Source organism: Hyla sarda, chromosome 10 (assembly GCF_029499605.1).
Source record: "Hyla sarda isolate aHylSar1 chromosome 10, aHylSar1.hap1, whole genome shotgun sequence".
NCBI lineage: Eukaryota > Metazoa > Chordata > Amphibia > Anura > Hylidae > Hyla > Hyla sarda.
In genome coordinates this window covers 112,467,840-112,495,829 of record NC_079198.1, presented here as the reverse complement: position 1 = coordinate 112,495,829, position 27,990 = coordinate 112,467,840, and the positions used below count along the sequence as shown (strand labels likewise).

General features: G+C 44.5%; 2 long non-coding RNA genes across 3 annotated transcripts in view; one reads left to right on the top strand and one right to left on the bottom strand.

The window, feature by feature from the left end:
- The window catches only part of LOC130294494 (uncharacterized), a 221,478-nt gene that overhangs the window by 147,835 nt on the left and 45,653 nt on the right, over positions 1 to 27,990 (top strand). The window lies entirely within an intron of this gene.
- LOC130294495 (uncharacterized) lies at positions 120 to 27,870 on the bottom strand. 2 transcript variants are annotated; one of them, XR_008848518.1, is made up of 3 exons: positions 27,462 to 27,870; positions 553 to 689; positions 120 to 257 (listed from the first exon to the last, which is right to left on the bottom strand). It is a non-coding gene; the product is annotated as an uncharacterized LOC130294495 (long non-coding RNA). The 2 variants fall into 2 exon arrangements; XR_008848520.1 differs by lacking the exon at positions 27,462 to 27,870 and adding an exon at positions 1,961 to 2,036.

Sequence of the window (27,990 nt, the reverse complement as noted above, 5' to 3'; positions counted from 1 at the left end):
AGGCCACTTCTATAGGCGAAGCCCAATTTCGACATCTAGTGAGTGACCAGACAGCATGGTTACAGTTCCTACATAGGAGGACATCAGTCCCATAAATTTTCATGTAAAGATTGCGGTTCCTTTATTAAGATTTTTTATGGGGCCCAAGAGCTTTATGTACACTTCTAAGGGGTAAGCCCAGGCAAGCCTCATCCCAATTTTCCTGTGGGTGGTGGGAGTCTGCACAGGGTTTCACTTCTCCCCTACAAAAGTCGTTCCTGACCAAGAATGGGAGAAAACGGGAACAGAGATGCCGTCAGGAAAGTTGCACAATCACTTATTTCTCTTGTTATTAAAGTTACATAAAGTTATCCTGTCTGCACTTTCCAGGATCCTTACTTAATAAAGTGCACATATTGGGCAAGAATATGAAACGATTCATAATGAAATGCACAATAACAAAACAAATTATAAATCCCAGGAACTCCTGCAAATCAACACGCTGAGATGCATATAAATATGGAGATTGTGACTTATTACGTGTGAATCCAGGCACTCGGCTGCATTACTTACAAAAACAAATTGCATGTTTAGGTTCCAGCTCCCTGGGGCAAATTCATTAGGATCGTACAAATGAATCTGTACACAGAAGCGGGTAACGCGTCAGTGACGACAGCCGCTGCCACCGTGGGGTCTTCACTTCTGCCTCTCTGGGGAAGAATGAAAGGGGGGAAAAAAAGTTTTTTTTAGGTTGTTAAAATTAAGTGTTAACTGAGCTACTATAAATAGGTCCTCCTCCTCCCCTACAGTTCTGCTTCTCTCCTATGAAAAGTGAATGATTCCTTGCAGTTTTAGGAGAGAAGATTCCCAAATGACAGAACAAGAGGATGAATCCAACTTAACAAACAGATTATTTTTTTTTTTATTGCGCCAAAGTATTTAAAATGAAAAATTGGTAAAGTTTCTTATCATTTTATGTCTTCAGCTTCTATGAAGAACTATGTGTGTCCATGGTTACAGATTGCAAACAAATTGTCTCTTCTATTCTATCTTCCATCTGACCACTCTTCTTGCTGACCTATCTAACATATCAACAAACCAGCAAAGAAACAAACAGTAATCCGAACTCAACGTTAAACTCCAGGCTTCCAGTTCCTACATGGAATTGTGGTGGACCACCGGTGTAGCGGTGTAGGTGGTGGGGCCAGATGGTATTAACCCCTAGTGTTCGTGACTAGTGTTGAGCGGCATAGGCATAATTCGAATTTGCGATATTTCGCAAATATATGGACAAATATATAGTCGCTATATTCGTAATATTCGCGTTTTATTTTCGCATATCCGAAAATTCGCGTATTCGAAAATGAGCATATATAAAAATTAGCATAAGCGAAAATTCGCATATGCAAAAATTAGCATATGCTAATGTTCGCATATGCAAAAATTTGCACGCCAGTCTCACACAGTAGTATTAGAGCCTTCTTTACACCACACAAGCTGGAAGCAGAGAGGGATGATCACTGTGATGTGTACTGTGAAAAAAAACAAACAAACAAAAAAAAAAAAAACGAATATTCGTATTTACGAATATATAGTGCTATATTTGCGAATTCGCGAATATGCGATATTCGCAAATAAAATTTGCATTGCGAATATTCACGAGCAACACTATTCGTGACGCCAGAGTGGTTTTCGGTACCAGAACCACACAAACGGTATCTCCACTATTCCAATGGCTAGTTAAGGAAAGGAGAGTCCACAACCAGTTATAGTTTAACGGAGGCTTTACTGAGTTAAGACAGATGGTATTATCTTCACAGCTAGGCCAGATTCCCAGAGAGGTGACCAGGAACTCAGAAGGACCTTGCAGCTTGCTGGGACCAATTATACTTGTAATAGACTTGAGACAATTATCTTGAGGCTTGACTATATGCAGGACTTGACTACTTGTAGTGACAGCAGACATAGAATTTTGACTTACTGGAATGACTGTAGCTTTGTGAACTTCCAGGTAGCTGATCACTAGCACTGAGATCTCTTGTGTTTGCTGTGCTCAGTAGCAGATGGAATCTGAGAGGATTTGTAATGGCCGCCCCTTTATGGCCCCCTCCCTTCTCTGGGAGAACATGTGACAATAAATCATGTGACTGCATAACATGTGACAGACTTACAGGTCCTTGAGACAGCCTCTCACAGGTCCTCTGCTCTATCTATACATTAAGACCTGTCTATACATTAAAGCAGTATACACAACATTCTGAAAATAAAAGGGGGAGACCCTGCAGGGGAGCCCCCAGGTCACTGATGGTCTCAACCTGTCAGGGCCTAAGGGTAGTACAGGACCATGTCCTGTACTGGGACATTACAAACCCCCCCTACTTAACATAAGTCATCCTCCACGAAGTGGCCGTGGGGCCAGATGCAGTTTGGAATAACAAATTTTGGAATAAAAAATTTGGCCATTTTTAAATAAGAAACGCCCGTTTCAGGCTGATGAAATAATGGATAACATTAGAGTCTTTGTATGAATTGTCCATACATGCTCTGACTTGTGGTTGAACAGGATTAGTGATGACATATAACTTATTTTTTCTTTCTTTTTTTTGACTATTTGACAACTGGATTATGCATTTTACAGTTAAATGGCCACTATCACCAAAACAATATTTTTAAAAACAATAGAGCCATAGAAAATAAGTATATCTCCAATACTATTTCATAATTTTTTTCCACAGTTTCCCTTAGAAAACTGCTCCTATAAAAGTGGCCACAAGAGGTCCTCATAAAATGTCCCCCACCTTTTACTATGGTCTTTCTGACGTTAGCGACATCAGCTAATCAGTCGGAATACAGGAAGTGAGGGGGGGGGGGGCTGTGTGTGCTCCCTATGTGAAGATCTCCGAACATGCAGAGGAGAGCAGGCAGTGTGTGATTGGCTGAGAGGAGGCCACACCCCCTCACACCTCCCCAGCTCTCAGCAGCATCGAGTGAGAGAAGGAGAATGATTCAGTGCACAGCTCCGTCCATAGCATAGAGGAGAAGGAGCAAGCGTGACAGCATGACCTACCTCATACAGCAACATGTACTCCAGTAGTAAGGAGATGGGGAGGGGGTTTGTTACAGTGTGCCATCCCAGTATTAAGGAGATTACATGAGGAGGACAGCTGACAGCTCAGTGACACACAGTGAGGGAGGAAGTTTAGTCATGTTCAGTGAGGGCAAGAGAAGGACACGCCCCCTGCCTGAGAGAAGATGAAAATTCAATGTAATCTGACATAAGCTGATTGTAAAAGAAATACAGAAGCTAGACACATAAAAGTTTCTTGTACGTCATCAGGATGAGGTACTGAGTAACATATAACTTTTTTTTTTCTGTGATATGATAGGTACTCTTTAACTATACACAACATGACATTTTGACTATGTACCGTATTTATCGGGGTATACCACGCACCGGCCTATAACACGCACCCTCATTTTACCAAGGATATTTGGGTAAAAAAAAGTTTTTTACCCAAATATCCATGGTAAAATGAGGGTGCGTGTGTGTGCGTGTATACCCCGATACACCCCCAGGAAAGGCAGGGGGAGAGAGGCTATCCCTGCCCGCTTCTCTCCCCCTGCCTTTCCTGGGGTCTAGAGCCCTGCTGCCGGCTCTTCTCTCCCCCTGGCTATCGGCGCCGCTGCCCGTTCTGTCCCCCTGACTATTGGTGCCGGCGCCGACAGCCAGGGGGAGAGAAAGGGCAGCAGCACCCATTGCCGCTGCCCCGTTGCCTCCCCCCATCCCCGGTGGCATAATTACCTGGGTCGGGTCCACGCTGCTGCAGGCCTCCGGCGCGCGTCCCCTGCGTCTTTGCTATGCACGGCGCGGCGCACTGACGTCATGCGCCGCGCCATGCAGCGCATAGCAACGACGCCGGGGACGCACGCCGGAGGCCTGCAGCAGCGCGGACCCGACCCAGGTAATTATGCCACCGGGGATGGGGGGAGGCAAAGGGGCAGTGGCGCCGGCAATGGGTGCCGCTGCCCCTTCTCTCCCCCTGGCTGTCGGCGCTGCTTCTCTCCCCCTGGCTATCGGCGCCGGCAATGGGGCGCCGGCACCGATAGACAGGGGGACAGCATGGGCAGCGGCGCCGATAGCCAGGGGGAGAGAAGGGCCGGCAGCAGCGCTCTAGACCCCAGGAAAGGCAGGGGGAGAGAAGCGGGCAGCGACGGCCTCTCTCCCCCTGCCTTTCCTGGGGGTGTATCGGCGTATAACACGCACATAGACTTTAGGCTAAAAATTTTTGCCTAAAAAGTGCGTGTTATACGCCGATAAATACGGTATATAACATACCATATACTAGACAATGTATACATGACTAGACTTAGAACTTTAATCTTAGACATTTTCGGATTGGGTTGCCTGAGGCTCTCTGCCCAATGCCTTGGCTACTGGGGTCCCTTGGCATTTAAAACACATCTCCCTAGAACACTATTTTAGTTTATTCTAGACATATTTATGCTAGACAACTGTTATAGATAACATTATGACATTACTGTTACTTTGTATTGACTACGTGCATTATTTTAGTCTCAGGAGTACTTTCTGGCCTGGAAAATATCCTGCGCACAAACATAATGATATATGACATTAGATACATTTGACATACAACAACAAGTAGACTGTGAAATGTTCATAGTTACAGTACTACTGTATATGACTGAGGTATATACTACTTATGTGTACATTATGTGTACTGAATATGTACAAGATGCTGGTGAAGGGGTGACATGTGCTTCTCCCAACTGTATCAGGACAAACTCCTGTAAAGAGACAACCAGACATCAGAAATGACTGTACACAATGACTTTTGGTGTACAATATCTTATATACATTTTTTCTGACATTGATAACACAATATAGGACCATAACATTTCAGTGTACCTCCGTGACCAATTTTTTTGAACCAAAATATATTACTCTGAGTATTTACACAAGAGTTCATTTACTACTCAGTAGTCCATGCACAAAAGGAGTTCATGGTTCAGTCAACTCAGGGTCCCCGTCCTGAGAAGACTGGTATGCAGATTAATAGGATCTCCTACCTCAAGGAGTCTCTCGGCCGGAGCCGGGCACATTACTTACTAAGGTTGGTTGCAAACAAAAGAGCTTTTTTTGACAAAGTCTTGTCAGGCACAATTCTTGATCTGTTGCAGGATCGGAAACAACAAAGATGTGCTACTGCACAACAGTCAGTCTTGAGACCAAGTCTGGTTATTTTCTACTGTACACAAAGTTACTATACAGCTTTCTTTCTTTCCCAGTCTCGCCTACCAGGTGGGGTTCTAGGCTGTGAGATAAACCTAGGGTTGCGAGACTGGGCCCCTTGTATGGGGTCAACATGGGTGTCCCAGGATACATGGGACAATCTGGAATGGGTGATGGTGGGGCTGACAGTAACCACCACCTGCACTGCAGCGGCTATTGCCACAGAGGGATTACTAGTTGGTGTCTGCTCTTCAGGCCAAACCTCTGCCACTGCAGGAGTAGGCCGAGGCACTTGAGTTGGTACCCGCGGGTTAGGCCAAACCTCCTAGACAGCTGGAGTAGGCCTGGGTACTTGTGTTGGTGCCCGATGATCAGGCCAAATCTCTGGGGCAATCAGAGTAGGCCTAGGCACTTCTGTAGACAACCCTGGACTCAGGTGATTTGGGTGCGCTGGCCCTTTAAGATGACTTGAGTGAGCTGGCCCTTTAAGATGCTTAGAGGGTTGCTGCAACGGCTTGGTCACGGCTGGCTTGGACCCCCCCCCCCCCCCATGTGGTGTGTCTCCACTATGCTGCAGTGGCCTAGTCTGACTAGCCTAGATACCCAGGATGCCGCTACACAACATGATGACAAGTACCCAGGAACACTATTGGGCACTAAGGGGTTAATGCGACTCACCACCGGTACTGGGGACTAGCTTGTGAGCGTTGGCATCGGCAGCTGACTTGTGCTCGTTGGTGTCTTCAGAGCCTGCGCTGCAGCGGGTGCTTGACTGGGACCTCCGGAGCCAGGCGCAGCCACCAGGATTTGTTGTACGGCTGCGCCCAGGGAACTTCCTGCTTTTGTTCCCTCGGTGACGGGCTCCGCACCCCTTACTTCACTGGTCTTCACCAAAATGGCCATCTGCCGGAAGGACATGGCCTGGGACTGGAAGTGACTGAGCGGTGCATCCTCCTCGTCCGCCCCCCGGCAACAAGGGGCAGACCTTTCAAGTTCCACCTCGGACTTGTTACAGCAACATGATCTCCACGCCCGGTGGCGGGATGCTGGCTCTGGCGGGAACCTTTGGTGTGCTTCTTGATCATCAAGTTAACCCTTGCAGGTACAGCAGACATTTTGGCCCGCAACATGGCCTCCGGACTGACTTTGCACATAGTTGTATTAACTCTTGCAGACTTCTTTACAACAGACTGTACAGTATTCTTCACCTCCCCCTCTATTTTTTCAGCGCCACGGTAAAGACACATTTTAGTAACACAGTCCTGTACACTTTTGTGGCGCACACTTTTATACAACTGCATGCGGTTATTCACTTGGACACAGTAAAGACTGGGGGGGAAGGACTTGCGGCACTTTGCCTATGGCACACACCCGTATCTTGTAAATGGGTGGCCTGATAGTGTACTAGACTATGTCATTCCACAGATCAGGATCCTTAAAATAAAGTATCCATTAAATGGATAGCCTATGGGTGATGGATGCCAAAGCAGAGCATGCATTATAGGCTACTGTGTATGGATATCCCAGGAGGCTCCAGTGATATTCCTATCCAATTATGGGAATTCCCATGTCCGCCTCCTTAACTCCCTCTAGAGCGGTGGTACTGCTGACACTCACACAACACATTACCCCACTCTGAATAGAGCTCAGAAAGAGGATATAAAGACTGAATGGCTTCCCCGGGGACTTTCTTATGATGTAACTGTCCATATATAAAGTTATATCCTGGGGGCAAGTTCTGAGAAAAAAATGCCCACCCAAAACTTCCACTCACGTGCTGGTCTTGTAGGACACCTGCTAATGGGTGTTCCTGCTGCTGAAAAAGTGCAGGAACTCAGATCCCATGCGTTCATGCACGACTTGCACCCTGGTTATACCATCAAAGCTTCCTGCAGTTTTCCCTCTATTGGCAAGCAGAGTTATATGCCTTTACAATGAGATATATTGCAGCCTTCCATCTGAGGTATATCTAGAGAGTCCTCCAGATGTATATCTCCAAAAGCCAAAACGTGATTAGAACAGAACCAAGAACTTGGGGACAGAAGGAAGCGAGAATGACTAGAGGATCTCACCATTATATTGTTTGTAGTTTGTAACCATGGAGACACATAGATCTGTACACTTGCTGTACACCCAAAACGCTCAAAGATTTTATTTTAATAATTATTTGCAAAGTTTCTTTAATTTTCATTCTAGGTTGCATTGGAGCAATAAAAAGATGATCTGACGGCCTTAATACTTTTATAATTTCCTTTGGGGATAAAGGTGACAAGTGACCTTGTAACATGAAGGGTGGATGTGCCTAGGTGCGGAGTGATACACCCCCCACACGAGCCATTAGTTATACTGAGCCGAGGTAATGGAGCGAGCTTTGATTACTTTGGGCAGAATTAGCTCTAATTTAATTGGATAAGATGTAATTGTTCAGGATTCACCCAACCAGGACACAAGATGTATGGAAGGGAGAGCAAGAAGTGTCTACCGCTTACTAATGTTGAGAGTAAAGGCGATAGTAAATCCTGCGGGGTATGAAGTTTTATAGAACTTTACCCATAAAATTGAGAAATTTCTGAGAAATAGAGGGAGAGTTGCCATGTTGTTTTACGTTATCTCTGCTTTATGGAAACCTGAGTAACACATATATCCACCATTTAAAGGGGTACTCTGGTAGAAAACTTTTTTTTTTAGGTCTTTTTATGTCAACTGGCTCCAGAAAGTTAAACAGATTTGTAAATTACTTCTATTAAAAATTGTTAATCCTTTCAGTACTTATGAGCAGCTGTATACTACAGAGGAAATTCTTTTCTTTTTGAATTTCTTTTCTGTCCGTCCACGGTGCTCTCTGCTGACACGTCTGTCCATGTCAGGAACTGTCCAAATTCCCATAGCAAACCTATGCTGCTCTGGACCGTTCCTGACATGGACAGAGGTGTCAGCAGAGAGCACTGTGGTCAGACAGAAAAGAAATTCAAAAAGAAAATAACTTCCTCTGTAGTAAACAGCTGCTAATAAGTACTGGAAGGAATAAGATTTTTTTTAATAGAAGTAATTTACAAATCTGTTTAACTTTCTGGCACCAGTTCATTTAAAAAAAAAAAATATTCTCCACCGGAGTACCCCTTGACACGCTGTGTCATTCAGCCACTATGTGTCTCCTCCAGAAATAGCCGTTTTTAATATAGATTCGCTGTGAATAAATTCGGATCGAACCAAATTTTTTCGAAACATTTGGCGAATCGGCCAAATCCAATTTTTCAAAAGTTTACTGATCTCTAGGTCACATAAGCCGTCACCCAGTGCTCACAGATTCCAGTGACAGATCTTCTCAGTTATGAAGCCATACATCTTCAGCACCTATACTGTAGTATGCATGATATAGGGGTCTAGATTACTACTCCTAGGAGAGCTGTAATGGCAGATATATCAGTTGTCACTCAGCTTTAGAGGGTACATATTATAGCTCAATGTTGTACAAATCACTACAGTAGTACAATATAGGGATATGTCAGCACTTCCGTGGAATCTGTGGTGGTGCAAGAGGTAGGGTAAAGCCAAAGGTAGAAGAAAGATGATACCAAGCACTCACCAGTAAGGCACAGTGAAGATTTATTGTGCCATAGTGTAGTACAAGTCCTCAGATTGCCTAGGCAGACAGCTGAGGACTTGTACTACACTATGGCATAATAAATCTTCACTGTGCATCACTGGTAAGTGCTGAGTATCATCTTTCTTCCACTACAGTAGTACAGACAGGATGTAACTATAAGGGCCCATGCACACTATGGAATTTCCACCCCAAAAAATTCCATGCAGAGATTCTGGTGCAGAAGCTCCCATTTTCTTCAATGGGATTCTGCTGCACTGTACCCACTGCAGAATTTTCACCTCGCAAATTCCAGTGCCAGACCCTGCCAGGAATTCCACCTGGAACTGCATTGCACTCTATAGGCTCAGCACATGTACACGGGGTAATAGCGAATGTACACAAGGTTATGCTGCACATGTGTAATGTCCCAGTACAGAACATAGTTCTGTACTACACTTACGCCCTGTCAGGTTGAGTCACTCAGTGTCCTGGGGGCTCTCCTGCAGTGCCTCCCCCATAATGAAGTTAGTGTTACTATGTCTAGCCAGTACAAGGTTATATATTATATGTATATAAAGTATAAAGGACCTTTGAAGGACCAATGTAAATGTCTAAACGACCTTTGGAGTTATCCCATGTTAGTAACATACATAGTTCATAAGGTTGAAAAAAAAAACAGAGTCCATTTAGTTCAACCTAAGTTTATCTAGTTCAACCTGTTATGTTATCACATGTTACCCAGAGAGCACCAGTAAAACACATGACCTGCAGCTTGACCTATGGGCTTCTGGCTCAGCCCCCTTTTATAAGAGGGGCGGCCATTACAATCTCTCTCTTACACCAGATCTTTGCTGAGGCAAAGCCAAGCAAAGACCTCAGATCCAGCATCCAGTACACCTGGAGGCCACATGCCTGCATATGTCAGTAAGTCCAGCCATCTATGTTTACTGTCTCTACCTACAACCAAGTCAAGTTACCAGTCAAGTCAAGTATAGTCAGAATGGCTGCATGAAAGTCTGATCCAAAAGTATAGCAACCCCAAGCAAGCTGCAGGGCCCTTTCCGTATTACTGGCTGACTCTCTGGGATTCTGGCCTAGCTGTAAAGACTATAACAACTGTCTGACCTCAGTAAAGCCTCCATTAAACCATAACCTGGTCTTGGACTAACCTTAGGATAGTGGAGATATCGTTTGGGTGGTTACCGATCCCAAAAAAACACTCTGGCATCACGAACATTAGGGCTTAATAACATCTTGCCCCTGGGATTAATACCATCTGCCCCATCCACCAACACCCTTCACGCCCCATGGTCACCCCACAACTCAGGGTCACCACACATGGAATCTCCACCCTAAAATTTCTCCGGGTAGAAATTCTGTAGTGTACATGGGCCCTAAGGGGAAATAAAGTTGTAGTTGTCGCTCCAGTACATGAGAGGACATGAGTGTTATAAATAGCATGTCACGGTTTTGGCAGGCCCTTGATACAGATTTTGCACTGGGGCCCCATCTCTGCAGTGTTCGCCTTGTTAGCCCAGCAATATTCTGATTGGTTTTCGATCAGCTGTGTGGCTGTTTTCCAGCCTCTACAGGCTGTTGTCTACAGGCTATTTGCTTCTATATTAACACCTTTCATATTGTAATTTCCAAATTTGCCTGCATTAATGTCATCACCTCCAACCCTTCCCACAATCCCCCAGTAAATGTGCCATCACCAAACAATCTGCTTGGCACAGGAGCGCTCAGTACCGCGGCTCTCTGTGAAACATGACACAAACATATGTCAGAAAATGTTCATTTTGGAGTTTGCTCTGCCGAGCCTCCAAGCCAAAAAGCACAGCCCCATCCCCGGAACAGATGGGGAGACACAGAACATCATCCAGCCCAGTAATATTTCATGGATTGGCGAGAGCTCCTCATCTCTTCTCTTCTTTCTGAGCTCCACACTACTAGAAATAGAAAAATAAATAGATCTGTTACCAACAAATACTGAACACAAAAATGGTTTAGGCTGAAACAATGAAGAGACTTCACCGGACAGTAATGCTTTTTATGACAGGTGTCAATGGTGTGAGTAGTATTAGTGTCACTGTACCATACAGGTTACATATAGAATGCGTCTCCAAAAACAGCTTACAACTCTATCATCTGTGATCACCATATCAGGGGCGGACATATCGCCTGTGCAGCGTGTGAGGGGGCCCACCGCCCTTTCATACTAGCCAAGGCGTAGGTACGGGCGCTCGCTCCACTAATGGGGATCCAGAACATTTGCCCTGGATCCCCAGGCAAGCAAGCGCCGCTTTCAGCTGTATGCGTACAGGCACTGGGAGGAGACTTGACCTCCACCCCCACACAGGCGTGGCGCCGATTATGTCATTCATCGGCACCACGCCTGCACCATGGAAGGAGAGGAACGCAGCACTGGAGACCTGCCAGGTAAGCATAGTTTTTGTTATTTTTTTTTCAATCATGCCAGGGGAGGGGGGGGGTCGGCAAAGGGGTGATGTGACAAATGGGAGGGGGGATACAAATGGGGAGATGTGACAAAGGGGGAGATGTAACAAACTGGGGGGGGGAAGGGTGATGTGGCAAAGGGGGAGATTTGACAAAGGGGGGAGATGTGGCAAAGGGGGGGAGATGGGACAAGGGGGGGATGTGACATGGGGGGAGAATGTGACAAGGGGAGGGGGAAATGTGACAGGGGTCAGGGGAGAATGTGACCGGGGGGGATAAAAATTAAATGAGGGAAATTTGAAACGGGGGGGAATGTTAAATGGGCGTGAAATGGGAGGGGTTCACCATTTGTTTATTATATCGCAATCAAAATATTTACCTCCGCACATGCACATTTCCCCCAAATCTAACAGCCCTTCTGGTTACCTAACTAATCACATACCTGGCTACTTGGCTACCTACCTACCTGGCTACTAGCTTTTGGCTCCGCCCCCCCTTTATAAGGGGGCGACCATTACAATTCTCTTTCTACTGGTGTACAGTCAAGACCAGATGTCTCAGTGCTAGTGTCCAGCTACTTGGAAAGCCTCAAATCTACTGTTACTTCCAGTAAGTCAAGTCTATGTCTGCTGTTTCTACCTACAGCCCAGTCAAGCCTAAAGTCAATGATCTAAAGTCTATTACAAGTATAATTGGTCCCAGCAAGCTGTAAGGTCCTTCTGTGTTCCTGGCCACCTCTCTAGGATTCTGGCCGAGCTGTAGAGACTATAACAACTGCCTGACCTCAGTAAAGCCTCCGTTAAACCATAAACTGGTTGTGGACTCTCATTTCCCTTCCTAGCTTTTGGGATAGCGGAGATACCATTTGGAAAAAAAACTCTCTGGTGTCACGAACATTAGGGGTTAATAACACCTTGTCCCTGGGGTTAATACCATCTGCCCCATCCACCTACACCGCTACACCCCGTGGTCCCGCCATTCACCGTGGCTCACCACATTTATCTCTGCAGTAATAAGTTGGACTCAATAATTTGTGGAACAAGATCATCGATGTAGTTGTATGGCAGGTGCATGTTCTATTATGTATCTTTATTACTGTGGATTTCAAGAGCCCATTTAGAGTATATGAAAGGTAATGGGGTGAGTGCCCGGCTTAGTGATGCATTTATTATGAGCTGCATAGAGTGAGGGAACAAGTGACTACAAGCAGCGGGGCTATTGGCCTATTTGCTGCATAAGGATAAAGTAAAATGGCTCCATCATTTCAATACTAAGCTAGGAAAATGCATTCATGGAGCAACTATGAAAAGTATGGAGCACCGAGGTACACTATGAGTTAAATCTATTGATAGAAACGCGTTTCATTTGGTTTTTACCATTCCTTTTTTTTTTTTGACATTATTGCTTTTCACTTTTTATATGGATCAATACAGTAATTTGATGTATTTTTTTGCATTTTTTCACTGTGGCCTGGAAGTTGGATACCCTCCATCTATACTGGTGGTGACTGTATGACATGTACACATGATACGCCTGGGTTCACACTGCAGATCATAGTCTTTTGTGTCTATCATACAGCACAGTTTAGCTAAGACTAAATTCCATATGCACAAGTATATTGTAAGGTGAATGGAGGAGACAGTAATGGGTCAGCATGAAAAATGGAAACAGATTAAAAACTTTATTGGGGACACTTGGAGGTGGAAATTAAACAAGAGACTGTGTAGCGCTGATAAGAGCTGATTACCCATCCTATATAGGTTTTGTATGGTTTATGAGCTCTAATAAGGCTGTAAACTGGCTCTGTCCCTGCAGTGCCCCCTGCTGCCTCATCTGGAGATATCAGGCTATCGGTGTGGAGGTAAAAAGAGTCAGCGGCTGGTAATAGGTCATCACATTCCATCCACACCACGAAAAATCAAACCTTTCAAAGTATCCCTCATGAGAGCGCTGCTGTGCATTACTTAATACAGCTCTTTCCCTGTTCCCTGCCACTCATATCAGTGTGGTGGCCGAGTAAGGGAAGTGTCAGGGGCGTACCTAGAGCATTTGGCACCCGGGGCGGACCCTTTGTTTGGCATTCCCCCCCCCCCCACACACACACACACATGCACCCCCCTTAATTACACCCCCTCTCTCCCCTCCCCCCAGGGGCGGACTGACAACACTCGGGGCCCCCGGACCAAAAAAAAGGCAAGGGCCCCTGCTAGGCTCTGCAGCTCTTCAATCTTCTGCCACGCTCCTATTCCACCCAAATCTCACACACAATAAATTAAAATTTATATATGTAAGAAACACTTTAACGTAGGTAAATTCCCATGACCAATAATACTGGTATACAAGGAGTAAGTATATACCACCACACAATAACTGGATAATACCGCCATACTGTACTGAATAAAACCACTATATACAGACCAGTATACTATAAAGAATCTGTATAAGTGATTATATACAGGAACATATGGCGGTAGATATCAGCTGTACACAGGACCTGTATACCATATAAGTGATTACAGTTACATTTTGGGACTCACAATTACGTCTTTTCTGATCAGCGGCATCCTCTTTCCTTTTTTCTCTGTCCAGGTAAAAAACTGGCATGTGGATCTCTTAACATCTGCAGGAAAAACATGTCAGACTCTGCATTTTTTCAGTGCCCTCCCCTCCTCTACAATCTTTCCATCTATAGGCCCACAAACTGTAATAATGCCCTCCTTGGTGTCCTGCACAGTAAAAGGGCAGGTAGGTAGGTAGCCAGGTAACCCCCTCTTTCCCATAGGTATATGCAGAGCTACCCCCCCCCTTTCCCATAGGTATATGCAGAGTTACACTCCCCCCCCTCTTTCCCTTAGGTATATGCAGAGCTACAACCCCCTCCTCTTTCCCATAGGTATATGCAGAGCTACCCCCCTCTTTCCCATAGATATATGCAGAGTTACACCCCCCTCTTTCCCATAGGTATATGCAGACCTACAACCCCCATCTTTCCCATAGGTATATGCAGGGTTACCCCCCCCCCTCTCTTTCCCATAGGTATATGCAGAGCTACCCCCCCCCTCTTTCCCATAAGTATATGCAGAGCTACACCCCCCCTCTTTCCCATATGTATATGCGGAGCTACACCCCCCCTTCCCCATAGGTCATATACCTATGGGGAAGGGGGGGGTGTAGCTCTGCATATACATATGGGAAAGAGGGGGGGTGTAGCTCTGTATATACTTATGGGAAAGAGGGGGGTAGCTCTCCATATACCTATGGGGAAGAGGGGGGTGGTGTTTGCAGGCGGATACAGAGCGCGGCAAAGTGTAAAAAAAGAAAAAACTTTAATTTTGCGGCGGCGGGTCAGTCCATCCCTGGCACCCCCCTTGAGAGTGGCACCCGGGGCGGGCCGCCCCCCACGCCCCCCCCCCCCCCCTTGGTACGCCACTGGGAGGTGTTATCCCGTACCCTTACTGCCCTGTCCGGCAGCCTCCATTCAGTGTTCCCTGGAATCCCTTGTACTTGTTTCCACCCTGGGAAGTCAAGTCAGTCCCTGTCATCTGTCAAGTCAGCGTGGCCTGCATTACAAGTCCCAGAAAGCCCTTAAGATCTTTGCATCACTGGTCACCTCCTTGGGCCCTGGCTGAACTGTATAGACTTTACCATCTGTCTACCCTCAGTAAAGCTACCGTTATCCATAACCTGGCGAGTCATTATTGCCCCCGTGCCTAGCCCAGGATAAACCACGCCCTGGCGTCACGAATACAAGAGGTTAATGCCATCTTCCCCTAGGGTAACAACATCTGCCCTCATCACACCCCGTTACCACATCACTGTAATTGGCTGCTGTGTACTTTGCAGCATAAAATCTCTCTCCTCTCTGCAGGCTTCTGACCACAGTAGGCATTATGATGAAGAGAGCTGCTGGAGATCTTGCCCAGCAGCATCTTCCTTCAGTATTGATACAGCTGTTCTCACATAGGTAACCAGCTACCGTATATATATATATATATATATATATATATATATATATATGGTAGCCCTTGGGGGGTATAGTGCAGTTGGGGTGTTGCTTCAGTATATGAGGGGTTAATTTAACCCCTCTCACTCATGACGCCAGGGTGAGGGTTAATACGCTGAGGTAACTCTTCGGCCTATCGCCACCCTTCCCAGAAATGATAGGTGCGTGCTTAAAAGAATGAAGGTCCACAATAGAGATGAAGATGAACTTGAACTTGCATAAACTTTACTGAAGTACTTGCGGTACATCCAATTAACAGCAACAGTCTCAGTAATACAGTCTCTATACAGCACGGCAGTGATTGACAGATGCTGAGGACCATTGACTTATCCAAAGGATTATTAGAATTAGGATTTGTGCAGAGATCCGTCCGGATTTAGGGGTCTATTTAGGTCCGGTGATCTTGCGAAGTTAACAGGGATTGAGATAACTCACAGTTTTGTAAAGATGGCCATTGCCGCAAGGCTTGGGCCTAGTCACTGCGGAAGATAGCTGCGCCGATCCATCCTCATCAGCAGCCCACCTCTACATAGGTAACATATAAAATACGGTACCGGGACACCATATATATATATATATATATATATATTGCGACCGGTGAATGTTGTATGATTGCTGCTTCCAGGGAGCAAATTAATTGCACTTGGTTGGTGCAGCAACGTAGTGCAACCAGTCTAGATCTGATTTTCTGATGAGCTCTCTGAGTGTGCAGGGGTAAAGCAAAACTCCAGCCAAAATGAAAGGGGTACTCGGGTGGAAAAATTTTTTTTTTAAATCAAAAACAGACTTATGTAAATTATTTCTATTTAAAAATATTAATTCTTCCAGTCCTTATCAGCTGCTGTATGCTCCAGAGGAAGTAGCAAGTTCCTTTCTTTTTTAATTACTTTCCTGTCTGACCAAAATGCTCTCTGCTGACACCTCTGTCCATTTTCGGAACTGTCCAGAGCAGGATAGGTTTGCTGTGGAGATTTGCTCCTACTCTGGATAGGGGATAAGTAGCTGATCACAGGGGGTCCAACCAATGGGACCCCCCGCAATCTCTGGAATGGGACCTCGACTCTCTCAGTGAAGAGCACGTGTCTTCTACCGGTAAACGGCACACGCTCCATTCATTTCTATGGGAGCGCCGATGATGCCCAAGTGCTGTACTTACTCCGGTCTCTTCACCGCTCCCAAAAAACATGAATGAAGTGTGTGCCGTCTAGCACATGTACTCCTTACTAAGAGCCGGGTCCCATTCCCAGCAGTCGGACCGACAACAATTAGTTACTTATCTATCTGTGGATAGGGGGACAAGTTAATTTTGGCTGGAGTTCTCCTTTAAAGCAAGAGCGCAAAATTGGTTCATAATGAAGTTCAAAACTAGAGATGAGCAAACTTACAGTAAATTCGATTCATCACGAACTTCTCGGCTGGGCAGTTGATGACTTATCCTGCATAAATGAGTTCAGCTTTCCGGTGATCCGGTGGGCTGGAAAAGGTGGATACAGTCCTAGGAAAGGGTCTCCTAGGACTGTATCCACCTTTTCCAGCCCACCGGAGCACCTGAAAGATGAACTCATTTATGCAGGATAAGTCATCAACTGCCGAGCCGAGAAGTTCGTGACGAATCAAATTTACTGTAAGTTCGCTCATCTCTATTCAAAACATATATATTACAGACTTAGAGCCTATTTGAAAAATATAATATTACAAATTATGGATACTAGATTTATGTGGACAGAACATTGGTTCAATTATCCTGGTTTGCCATATTGGAGTTGGGAAGGAATCCCCCCCCCCCTCCCCCCTCATAGGCCATGTTCATACAATGGAATTTCCAAACAGAATCCGGCAGGAAAATTCCAGTCGGAAATTCCGTTGCAGCAGAGTCCAATAGTTTTCAATGGGATTCTGCTGCACTGTACACATGGCGGAATGTTTCCACAACGGAAATTCTGATTCCGGAAATGAACATCTTAATTATTTTACCAGAACCCAACCTGAAATGCGTTGCTTTCTATGGAGACCGCGCATTTCTGAAGGGTTTCTAGCAAATTGCTGTTTTTCCGGCGGACATTACACAAATTTTTCACAACGTGAACATGGCCTTAGGGGGCAATTGGCATTAGCCACAGAAGTTTTTTTTTGTGCCTTTTTCTGGATCAACACAATAGGGACACAGTAGGAACATAGGTTGATGATGGACTCTGGTCATTTTTTCAACCTTATGAATCTTTAGTTATAGAAAATGCGTTGATGCTTTGCATTAAAGGGGTTATCCAGGAAAAAACTTTTTTTTTTAATATATCAACTGTCTCCAGAAAGTTAAACAGATTTGTAAATTTCGTCTAATAAAAAATCTTAATCCTTCCAGTACTTATGAGCTTCTGATGTTAGGGTTGTTCTTTTCTGTCTAAGTGCTCTCTGATGACAAGTGTCATGGGAAACGCCCAGTTTAAAAGAAGTTTGCTATTTGCTTCTAAACTGGGCGGTTCCCGAGACACGTGTCATCAGTGAGCACTTAGACAGAAAAGAACAACCTTAACTTCAGAAGCTCATAAGTACTGAAAGGATTAAGATTTTTTAATAGAAGTAATTTACAAATCTGTTTAACTTTCTGGAGCCAGTTGATATATAAAAAAAAGTTTTTTCCTGGATAACCCCTTTAACATCCACACATATTCACATTTTGCTACAGTTTAAATCAATCAGGATGTAGATCAATTGTCTTCAAACAGTGTGTCTCCAGCTGTTGCAAAACTACAACTCCCAGCATGCCCGGACAGCCAGAGGCTGTCCGGGCATGCTGGGAGTTGTAGTTTTGCTTAGTGTTGAGCTGCATAGGCCATATTCGAATTCGCGAGTATCCGCGAATACATGGACGAATATTCGCCATATATTCACGAATATTCGCATATTCGTAATATTCTCGTTTTATTTTCGCGTATGCGCACATTTGCATACCGGAAATTCGCATATACGAAAATCAGTATGTGCTAATCTTCGCATATGCGAACATTCGCACGCCAGTCTCACACAGTAGTATTACAGTCTTCTTTACACCACACAAGCTGGAAGCAGAGAGGGATGATCACTGTGATGTGTACTGTGAAAAAAAAAAAAATATTCGTAATTACGAATATTTAGAGCTATATTCGCGAATATTCGCGAATATTCGCGAATTCGCGAATATGCGATATTCGCGAATATTTTTTTTCACAGTACACATCACAGTGATCATCCCTCTCTGCTTCCAGCTTGTGTGGTGTAAAGAAGGCTCTAATACTACAAGAAGGCTCTAATACTACTGTGTGAGGCTGGTGTGCGAATATTCGCATATGCGAAAATGTACATACACTAATTTACGCATATGCGAATATTTCCCTTATGTTAATTTACGTGTATGGTAATTTTCTTATATGCGAAAATAAAACGAGAATATTACGAATATGCGAATATATGACGAATATTCGTCCATATATTCGCGAATATTCGCGAATTCGAATATGGCCTATGCCGCTCAACACTAGTATTAGAGCCTTTTTTACACCACACAAGCTGGAAGCAGAGAGGGATGATCACTGTGATGTGAACTGTGAAAAAAAAAAATAAATAAATAAAAAAAAAATACGAATATTCGTAATTACGAATATATAGCGCTATATTCGCAAATATGCGATATTCGCGAATAAAATTCGAATTGCGAATATTCGCGAGCAACACTACCTACACCTAACAGAAATCAGATGCTGACATGTTGTCATCAGATTGTCTCGGTAGTGCAGCCTCTGGCTTTGGGCCTGTGATCATACAATAGGTCAGTATTGAAGGTAGAGATGCTAGGCTACACTATCATCCCCATATGCAAAATTCACTAAAAGGAGCTCTTTAAACATTTTGGATTTTTTTATTTTATAGCCCCCCGAAAAGTAAAAAAAAAGAATTCCTGGGTGCATTAGAATTCATGGTCACTCTGCATTGTAATTTCCTCTTATAGGGGGGGGGAGATTTATCAAAACCTGTGCAGAGGAAAAGATGACCAGTTGCCCATAGCAACCAATCAGATCGCTTCTTTTATTTTTGATAAGGCTTCTGAAAAAGATGAAAGTAGCCACCTGATTGGTTGCTTTGAGCAACTGGTCAACTTTTCCTCTGCACAGGGAGGTTTTCATAAATCTCCCCTATTATAACACAGTTTTGAAAATATTGTACTCTGGGGTGTCCTTTGCAGGCTTGTAGACATCCTGTCACGTGATCACTCTTAGACTGTTTAGAGGTCACATGACAGGATGTACAAAAATAACTCGATTAACAATGCTGTGGTAGCGGGGTGTGATGAGGGCAGATGGTATTAACCCAGGGGCAGATGGCAATAACCCCTTTTATTCACCCCTATAACTTTTTTTATTTTTCCGCATACGGGGCCGTGATCTGAAGTTTTTAGCTGAACCATTTTTGTATTGATTAGACTTTTTGATCACTTTTTATTCATTTTTTCTTGATATAAAAAGTGACCAAAAATACACTATTTTGGACTTTGGAATTTTTTACGCGTACGCCATTGACCGTGCGGTTTAATTAACAATATATTTGTATAATTTCCGTACATTTCCGCACGCAACGATACCACATATGTTTATTTTTATTTACACAGTTTTTTTTTTTAAATGGGAAAAGGGGGGTGATTCTTTTATTAGGGAAGGGGTTAAATGATCTATATTGACTTTTTTTTTTTTTTCACTTTTTCTTTTTTGCAATGTTATAGCCCCCCATATGGGGCTATAACACTGCTCAAACTGATCTTTTACATTGATCTTTGTCCCATAGGATAACATAGATCAATGATTCTGCTGCTAGACTGCTCATGCATGGATCTCCGGCACTGAGCAGTCATTTGACCATCGGACAGCGAGGAGGCAGGTAGGGGGACCCTACTTGTGCCTACAGCTGTTCGGGATGCCGTGATTTCACCACGGCAGTCCCGAACAGCCCACTGAGCTTGCCGGGGGTAGTATAGTTTCACTTTAGACACAGTGATCAACTATGAACGCCGCGTCTAAAGGGTTAATAACGTGCGGCACCGCTATTTGCCACGGGTCCCGCCCGTTGTTAAAGGCTGGGCCCGACCCGCTATGAGGCCCGCCGTGGCCCCGAGTTATAGAAAGGGAGCGGACTCCGGCCGTACAGGTACGCCCTTGGTCCTTAACAGGTTAAGGGCTTGCTGGGACTTGTAGTAGGACAGGACAATTGGATGCAGCCCACGCTGGCTTGACAGATGACAGGGACTGACTTGACTTGACTCAAAGCTGTGACTATATCTTACTTGACTTGATGGTGGCCGCAGGACTGGACTTTGAGGTCTCCAACACTCTGGACACACACACTAGACAAGACTGCACTGGACCTCAGCAGAAGAGAGAGAAGCTCCACCCAGGGCTTATATGGGGGAGACTAGCAGGGAGCCCATAGGTCACTCCTGGGATCACCTGGTCACTGGTACCTCCAGTTTCCCATAGCAACCAATCAGATTTAATTATTATTTTTTAAACAATCACATGACATTACTCTTAAAGATACAACACATTTTATAATACAATACACTGCAGAACATATGTACAGGGGGGAACAGGTGCAAGGGGCCCTGGAGACACTGAAGGAGGCTGCCTGACAGGGCAGTAAGGGTATGGGGTAACATCTCCCGTACTAGGCCACCACAATGCCATGGTAATTCTAGAAGAAGCACAATGGGGGAGATTTATCAAAACCTGTGCAGAGGAAAAGTTGACCACTTGTCCATAGCAACCAATCAGATCGCTTGTTTCATTTTTGATAAGGCCTCTGAAAAATGAAAGAAGCGATCTAATTGGTTGCTATGGACAAATGGTCAATTTCTTCTCTGCACAAGGAGCTTTTTCTTACTGTCTCTGGGGTTGTCTTTGCAGACTTGTAGACATCCTTTCACGTGTTCCCTCTTAGACTGTTTTGAGGTCACATGACAGCAAGTCCTTGCCTAAAAGAATTACTCGATTGATAGTGCCATGACAACCCCAAAGGGAGCACAATGGGGAAGATTTATCAAAATTTGTGCAGAGGAAAAGTTGATCAGTTTCCCATAGCAACCAATCAGATTTTTTTTTTTTTTTCAGAGGCCTTTAAAAAAAAAACAAAAAAAAAATAAAGAAACATCTTGGTTGTTATGGGCAACAGGTCAACTTTTCCTCTGCACAGGTTTTGATATATCACCCCCCCCTACTGTGCCTTCTCTGGGGTCGCCATTGTACAATCAATCGAGTAACTCCTGTCCTGTGACCTCTAAAGAGTATAACCGCAAAAGGGAGATAATGAGATGAGGAGAGAAAAACAAAACAAGTTGGAAATGGGAATGTTATTATTGGAAATAATAGATTTTATTTGGAGTGCAGATTTTCAGCTCTTTACTTGGACTTTGCACTCGTTTTGGTACATCTGCCCCTGTCATTTGGCCGGGCTTTGTCTGCACTGTATTTGGGGAATCGCCAATATAGCGGTTTCCCTATGTCTAGTCGTGATTTATGGAGCCTTGAATCCACAATGTGTTCATTACAAAGTTTCCTACAACTTCCTCTTCCTCCTATGGACCAGAACGGTGTTGGGAATAATGATGAAACGCTACATGAAGGTATTTCCAAGTATCCGTCACAGTCAGAGGATCTGGTGCATGCAATTATCCACTATTCATTAGCCCGGTGGATGACGCGCCATTGTGCATTCAGATAATGGCTTCTTTGCCGAAATTTAAAAAACCATTAGGCTGATATTAAATTATGAAGCAGTCATTAAGAATGGCACAAGAAGGGTATTACATGGCCCAGTGCTCCCAGTTTATTGCAAGACTCCTTCCTAAGTAGCGCTGCTATCACTCTAAAATAATAAAGGATTATATTTAAGTACATACAACATTTAGCGGTGTAGTGCGGCTGAAAATGAAGCCACAGCTCTGGGGAAGGAAAAGCGCGCTTTAGGCTGTTTTGTATTTTTGGATTAGCATCAGACACAGGACAGCATTTCCCAGCAGTCCAAAGTTATGAAGGACACTGGACTGTAACAAATATGAGAGTCTTAAAGGGAATCTGTCAGCTGCAATTCATGTTCCAAACTGCTGACACTGTTAGGATAAGGAGACACATGGTAACATTTTCATATATCTGCCATTGCTTTCATAGGAAAATGCCTTTATTGTCTGGTGCAAAGAGTTCACAAGCTTCTCATCCTCCCCTCATCCCTATCCCTGCTTGATTGACACTCAGAAGCCAAGCTCTGTTTCCAACTTGGACACATATAGCTTAGCACTGGAAGCTAAGTCCTAAGGCTAGGTTTCCACTTGGTTTTTTTTCTGGCAGTTTTTGGATATCTGCCACTGCAGTTTTTGAGCCAAAGTCAGAAGTGGATCCATAAGGGAGTAGACGTATAAGCCCTTTCTTTATATGTCCTATTCCTTTTGAATACACTTCTGGCTTTGGCTCAAAAACTGCAGTGGCAGATATCCAAAAACTGCCAGAAAAAAACCCAAGTGGAAACCTAGCCTAACAGTTGATAAAGCAGTGACAGGGATGGTAAGGGGAGTAAAGAGGCCTTCCAGCCCTCAACATTTCAGGGGCTTGGGGACACCTCCTTGACTCTTTGCACCACAGAATAAAAACATTTTTCTCTGATAAGAGAAAAAAATAGTTTCAGCAATTTAGAATGTGAATTGCAGCTTACAGACTTCCTTCAAAGGGGTTATCCAAGATTCCAGAAACAGTGCCCCACCTGTCCATGGGTTGTGTGTGGTATTGTTACTGTGGACCGGTGTAGTGCTGTTTAAGTTAGAATGAAGCCATGTTTTCTCATCCAAGGTCAGAGAAGAAAGGACCAGCTTACCCTTATACTACATTCTCCCACTGAACATGGAGCAAGTCCAGGGCGGCAGGTCATGTAGCATCAAAAAAAGCTAAATTAAATCCAGCTTTGCAAAGATAAATTTTGGGGTCTTTTTTATTGTTGCATAAAATCACCAGCATCATAAAATCATACAGGCATAAATGTAAGTCAGCTTCCTGTAACCAGACATTAAGAGGTTACGTACCAACCATTCTCTGTGATTTTTTTTAACGAAAGAAGCAAGCTGATTGGTTGTGTGGGTAACTTTTCCTCTAGACAGGTTTTGATAAATCCCCCCCCCCCCCCCCCCCCCCCCATTCATTTAGCAGGGTTTTCACTTTGGACATCCCACATTGCTTTAGATAGATCTTCATTTCGGATAGCCCTATTCCTTTAGGCAGGTCTTCAACTGAAAACCCCATTTCTGCTAGACAGATCTTCTCATTTGACAGGCCATTTCTTTAGGCAGATCTTCACTTTCAAGAGGCCTTTTCCATTAGATAGGTCTTCCCTTTTGACTTTGCTTTCAAGAGTCCAATTACCTTAGGTAGGTCGTAAGTTTGGACATCCCACATTGCCTTAGGTAGGTCTTCACTTTGGACATCTCACATTGCTTTAGATTGGACTTCATTTTGGACAGCCATATTCCTTTAGGCAGTTCTTCACTTTTGATGGCGCCATTTTTTTAAGAAGGTCTTCAATCGAATTCCCCATTTCTGTTAACTAGGTCTTTTCTTTTGACAGCCACATTCCTTGGGGATCTTCGATTTCAAAACCCTATTCCATCAGATATGTGTTCACTTTTGACTTAACTTTCAAGAGTTCAGTTACCTTAGGTAGTTCTTGATTGTGGACAGCCTCATTCCTTTAGGTAGGTCTTCGCTTTTATTGTCCCCATTTCCTTAGGCAGGTTTTTACTTTGTACAGCCCTATTCCTTAAGAAAGATCTTCACTTTTGATGGCCTAATTCCCTCAGGTAGTTCTTTCGTTTGAAGCTCCATTTCTGTTAGACAGGTGTTTACTTTTGACAGCCCTGCTTCTTTAGACAGATCTTCACTTTCAAAAGCCCTATTACATTAGATAGGTCTTCAATTTTGACTTCATTTTCAACAGTTCAGTTACCTTAGTTAGGTCTTGAGTTTGGACAACCCTGGTCCTATAGGTAGGTCTTCACTTTTTAATGACCCCATTACCTTTGGCAGATCTTTACTTTTGATGTCCCTGTTCTTTTTTGACATCCCGATTCTTTTTCATTTCTAGGTGTTGGTGTTCACTTTTGATGGCCCAAGTTCTTTACTTAGATCTTCCCTTTCCTACAGCCCAGTGACCTTAGGTAGAGCTTGAGTTTAGACGATCACATTCCTGTAGGTAAATATTCACTTTCTATGGCCCCCTTCCTATAGGTATGTGATCACTTTCTACAGACCCATTCCTCTAGGTCTTCATTTTTGACATTCGATTTTTTAGGTAGGTCTTAAGTTTGGACAGCTCTATTCTTTAAAGTCTGTTTGATGGTGAATAGCTGGTTTTAAAGGGGTTTTCCCACAAACTGAAAATATGACCAGAAATGGAGATGGTTATGTGGTAGCCCTTGGGGGGTGTATGGTAGGGATGGTATGGTGTTGGTATATGAAGGGTTAATATTAACCCTGTCACTCGTGACGCCAGGGTGTGGGCTGGTATGCTGAATCTATGTTCCGGCCTATCGCCGCCCTTCCCAGAAGCGATAGGTGCAATGAAATGACTGAAGGTCCACAAGCAGATTTAACTTGAACTTGAATAACTTTACTGCAGTGCTTGCAATATCCAATGCGTAGTAACAGTCTCCTATAACAGTTCTTAGGTTGCTTAGCGACTGGCAGAAGTTGCGGATCTTGCATTAGACTTGTAGTCTCTGTATTTAGGGAGTGATGTGCAAATCCATCTGGATTTAGGGGAAATATTGGGTCCGGTGATACTGCAGAGTGCTTAGGGGATGATACACTCTATAATTTAGATAATTCAGCCGTTGCCGCAAGGCTCAGGCCTAACTCACTGCGATTACTGCGATATAGGTCTTCTCTCATCAAGAGCCAGGAGAAAGAGAGCGATAAGATGGCCGCCGCTCCCTTATATGGGCAGGGGGCGTGGTGATTTTGATTGGTCCGAACGTCTGCCATTCACTTTACATGGCATCATGAAATTGCTGACATCACAGGATCTATATACATTGCAAAACCCAAAATGAGGCTAGAGATACCAAAGTGAGGCCTGGAACGCATCCAGAATGAGGCTTGGAACACATCACATGACCCGAAGGCCCTGCGACACCATGGAAACAAGTAATTAACCATTTATATAAAGAAATAATACTATATACATTATTCTATGGATAAATTAGAAATCTATACACTATAATAATGGCGACTAGACAGAGATTACTAAGTCCTAGGGACTCTGGCTACGGGGACCCATAAATAAATAAGTACCGTATGAAATGTGGTACTGGGATACCACAGTTAGGTGCCAAACACAGCCAATATTATTAATTTGTGGGCTATGTAACTCCCATTGACATTAATACAAGGAGTTCAAATTCTCAATGTGAGCTTCCATCTACTGGTGTTCCATTGATCCCCCACCCCCACTGCTCTCAAAGGCTATAATAGTGCAGAGCAAGACAGCAATGGAGGCTGGAATACAGATTCATCCTCTTCCGCGATTAAACCCCCTTTTGTTTTGAATTTAATGATAACTGGCGGTTCGTCTGGAGACCATGGGCGCAACGCCATAAGGAGGACATCACACCAGTGCTTCCACAGGATTGTGGTGTGGGGTAGCATAATGTATGGTAGCCAGACCCCTCTAGTCTTTATTCCAGGTACACTAACAGCTTATTATTATGTTGATTTGGTTGTAACAATCAATAGTAGGCCTATTTCTCTGAAGTGTCCCAGGAGTTGATTTTCAACACAACAACTCCAGGCCACATGTTGCTCATGTTTCTGCAAGCAGCGTGCAACGTTCTGCAACGTGCTACCATGGCCTGCAGCATCTCCGGACATGCCTCCCTTTGAGCACATCTGGAATACCATTGGTACACAATTGACGATTTGCATGCCCATGTGAATTCAGTGTGACAGAACTTATTTAGACAACCATTAATAACCTCATTAATAGTATGCCAAGGTGCGTAAGTGTGTGTATTTCTGTATATGGCTCCCAAATGTCATAATAAATAGATATCAATATTTTGTTTTTATTCTTATATGATTTGCATATTATCAACCTGTCTATCGATTAGGGCTGGGCGGTATACCGGTTCATACTGAATACCGAAATTTTTGGGCTGCACGATATGAATTTTTCCCATACCGCAATACCGGTTTGGCCCCTCCCCCTTGGGAATGAATTATCAGCCTAGCGCAGCGCTGTCCCCACATCGGGGAACTAATCATATGTGACCCGCCAGCGCTGTTCTGCTCCCCCCCCCCCCCACTAAATCATGTGACCCACCAGCGCTGTTCTGCTCCCCCCCCCCCCACTAAATCATGTGACCCGCCAGCGCTGTTCTGCTCCCCCCCCACTAAATCTTGTGACCCGCCAGCGCTGTTCTGCTCCCCCCCCCAATTAATTATCAGCCCAGCGGGGTACTACTCACATATGTCACCCGCAAGCACTGCCCTCCTTCTCTTTGTTGGGGGCCGCCGTCAGTGGAACTCTATACTGTACGCCAGTGGTCTCCAAACTGCGGACCTCCAGGTGTTGCAAAACTACAACTCCCAGCATGCCCGGACAGCCATCGGCTGTTTTGCAACAGCTGGAGGTCCACAGGTTTGAGACCACTGGCGTACAGTATAGAGTTCCAGCGCCGGCGGCCCCCAACAAAGAGAAGGAGGGCAGTGCTTGCGGGTGACATATGTGAGTAGCACCCCGCTGGGCTGATAATTAATTGGGGGGGAGCAGAACAGCGCTGCCTATGCCCGGGCTGCAAAAGATAAAGAAAATAAACTTACCTACCTTACCTACGTCGGCCTTACGTTGGGGCGGCAGCCCTATGTGTACAGTGAGTTTTGGAGGCGGAGCCGCGCGTCGCAGACACGCCGGCACACGGCCCCGCCTCCAAAACTCACTACACACATAGGGCTGCCGCCGGAAAGCCCTGTGTGTATAGTGAGCAAGAAATACGCAGCGTATTTCCCGCTGCTGCCATACATTTTGCGCAGCGTCAAATACGCTGCCTATACGCCCTGTGGGAACGCACCCTAAAAGCAGAATTATCAGATCTTCCAGAAAAAGTACATACACCCCGATCTATGTACCTCACATAGACTTGACTCTCCAGTTTTTTCGGGGACCCTCTTCCAACAATCTTTTATTCCTCAGATTCTGATCAGCATTAGATTGTGTATGTGGATGATTGTTTTGTTCCTTGTCGCTTACATTCTGTTTTGAAGCTCGTCCTTGGTTACTTTGCTGCGAGACTCTCATTGTTATTTGCCTTATTTCCCAGCAGCTGTGTCAAGAGTCGAAAGAAAACACAAGTATAAAGAGCGAGTAAGACACAAGGATAAGCTATAGACACCGCATGCTATAAAAGAGTCTGCAACTCAAAACAAACAAGGAAAAACACGACCTCAGCTTCTGCCATTAGATAAATGCAGCCGTCATTTTTTGAAAACACCTCAGTTAACCCCCATAAGGCTTTGCTTCTAGAACAAATCTAGTAAAGTCTAGGAGTTAAAGGGGTCATCCACCATAAGGTGACTGTAGTCTATACCTGCCAGACAGTAGTGGACCTGTTTAGGAAGGATCTGTGCTTGTCTTGGGGGCTAAATGGCTGTTTTGTGA